This window comes from Fukomys damarensis, unplaced genomic scaffold, assembly GCF_012274545.1.
Source record: "Fukomys damarensis isolate Sample0158 unplaced genomic scaffold, DMR_v1.0_HiC HiC_scaffold_15, whole genome shotgun sequence".
Classification (NCBI taxonomy): Eukaryota; Metazoa; Chordata; class Mammalia; order Rodentia; family Bathyergidae; genus Fukomys; species Fukomys damarensis.
The window spans coordinates 33445423-33447929 of NW_022900927.1; the positions used below are offsets into that span (position 1 = coordinate 33445423).

At 33.9% G+C, this 2507-nt stretch overlaps 1 protein-coding gene across 1 annotated transcript in view; it reads left to right on the forward strand.

The window, feature by feature from the left end:
* The window catches only part of Rap1b (RAP1B, member of RAS oncogene family), an 11649-nt gene extending 9713 nt beyond the window's left edge, over window positions 1-1936 (forward strand). Inside the window, exon 7 of the mRNA XM_010644214.3 lies at window positions 1551-1936. The gene's annotated coding sequence lies outside the window, so the exon portion shown is untranslated. The remainder of the gene's footprint in view (window positions 1-1550) is intronic.
* The last annotated feature ends 571 nt before the right edge of the window (window positions 1937-2507 follow it).

The following is a 2507-nucleotide window of genomic DNA, read 5'->3' on the forward strand; positions in this document are numbered from 1 at the left end:
TGTTTTTTTTTTTTTTTTTTTTTTTTTTTTTTTTGGAGTTTTTGTCTCTGTAATCTAATTAGGGCTTTTCGTTTAGCGATAGATCCTCTTATTCTGATCTCTTCTTATCCTGACCACATGCTCATTCTTAGCAGTACACATGTGTCTGAGTTCAGACACTCGCATCTGTCCTTTCCAACTTGATATATTCAGTCTCTAGGTTTTAGAAAACTAGATTACATCTGGGCATGGTGGCACATGCCTGTAATTCCAGCACTCGGGAGGCTGAGGCAGGAGGATTGCTGTGAGTTCAAGACTAGCCTTGATTACAAATGTCATTCAGACTCAGAATAAAAACCTAAGGTTTTAGGCATTTGTAAAAAATTACTTCAGCACCCACATCTATCTTAATCCTGGATCTTATAACAAGTCTGAGCCCAATAAAAACAAAGTTTAAAAAAAAACTTTATTTTAAAAGCCCAGATGTGTTGAAAATTCAGATTCAGCTCATTTTATTTCTTTTACATTACTCACAAATGATACTTTAATTTACTTTAATTTTCTCTAAAGAAAAAAACGTGATTTTAATATAGTATCGGCTTTTTATGTTGGTAGAATCTGTGTAAGTATGGGATTGGAAAGTAGATAATTGTTAACTGTAAAACAGTTTTTAAAAATCACAAAATAAATTGTCTATTCTGAACCAGCTTTTCAGCTACTCATTTAATGGAAGAGTGTAGAAACAAAGTCTTAATTTTCTGATAATCTATAAATTCTTGTTACATGTGCTTTCTCTATTTACAGTGTAATTCCAGGATTAAACAGTTATAGGATCAATCATTTTTAATATTGCTACCTGTCTGTTAATCCTAATTTTACTAGGTTGACTTGACCTAAATTGTAATCTTTGGAAGGTAAATACCATGGTACCTCAGTTCATAGACTTAATTTGTTTCATGACTTTAGAAAAGATGGCCACAGTCATGATTGTGTTTGTCACCTGATAGAGAGTTTGTAAACAAAAACAAAATTTTGCCAAATGCTTTTGTGAAACAAATTGTTTGCATCCCCTGCCCCCCCCAAAAAAAGCATTTGTGAACCGAGGCACTTACTGTACACATAAATTTGCACAAAGACATATTCCTTTTTATATCTAAAATGTTCATTTGACTCTAAAGAAGGCAGCAAAAAAAATCCCCCTCTCTCTTTGCTGTACTGGGGATTGAACCCATGGCCTTGGCACTGAGCTACATCCCCAGTTCTTTTTTCAGTTTTAGTTTTGAGATAGTGTCTCCTTGCCCACGTTGGGTTCAAACTTGCATTCCTCCTGCCTGAGTCTCCCAAAGTGTTGGGATTACAGGCCTGAGCCACCACATCAACTAGACTTCATCTTTTTAGAATGAAAAGATGTAAGTGTTTCTATTGTAAATTATGGTACATTGTTGTAAATGCAATAATTAGAACAAGATCTTGTAGTATATTTATTTCTAACACTTACAAACTGTGCCTTATTATTTCCTTTGGATCTTAAGTACACTGTTTTCAATTTTTTTCTCTCCACCTTTTGACAGGTCTGAAGAACTGTTGCCCAATTCAACAGTGCCAGCATTCCAACTTTGTTAAACCTACCAACATCTTAAATGGACTTTCCTGTGGTGGTACCCTTTAAGAGGCGGATGAAAGCTACTATATCAGTTTGCACATTCTAATCACTTTCCAGTATCATGAGAGATTTTTACTTATATAATAGTCCTAGAGTATGCAGCTGGTAAAACCAGAGGCTACATCCAGTATTACTGCTAAGAGACATTTCTTCATCCACCAATGTTGTACATGTATGAAAATGGTGTACTGTATACTTTAACACACCCCATACTTTGTATTGGAGAGTACAATAATGTAAATCCTAAAAGCACCACTATTTTAGCATAATAAAAGAAAGTCCAAAGAGCTCCTATATAGACTACTCCAGATAACTTTGCTTCTTTGATATTTGTAGCTTATTGTAATTTTTTTAAAATCAAGGTCATTATCATTGTGTTGTACAAAATAAGCGCTTTGATTAACACAGCTATATAATTTTTTTAATTTTTCAAAAACCTGTGGAGACAGTGATCTTGTCTTTAAAATATGATAGTCCTTTCAGTATAATGTCTTAGATTAAAGACGTTGCCTTTAATATCTGTTGGGAAGGAAATGTCCAGACTTTTCAAATTTCCTTATTATATGTTTCCTTTTTTGTTTACATAGGGAACAATGTTTATAGTTGTGTGTACAGTGGGGGTCTACAACAAGAAGTGTATATTTTCAAACAATTTTTTAATGATTTAACAATTTTTGTAAATCATTTTCAAGCTTCTGCAGCTGTAGATTCTCACTGTGAATCCCTTGCTTGCTCATGCATAAGTGTATTTGCAATACCAAATATACAGGTTTAGTATTTTTGCCTGTTAGTGATTGTTTCACATGTGTAACGTTTTGGTTGAGATGTTAAATGGTGGACGAGTACTGTGGATGTGAATGTGGGA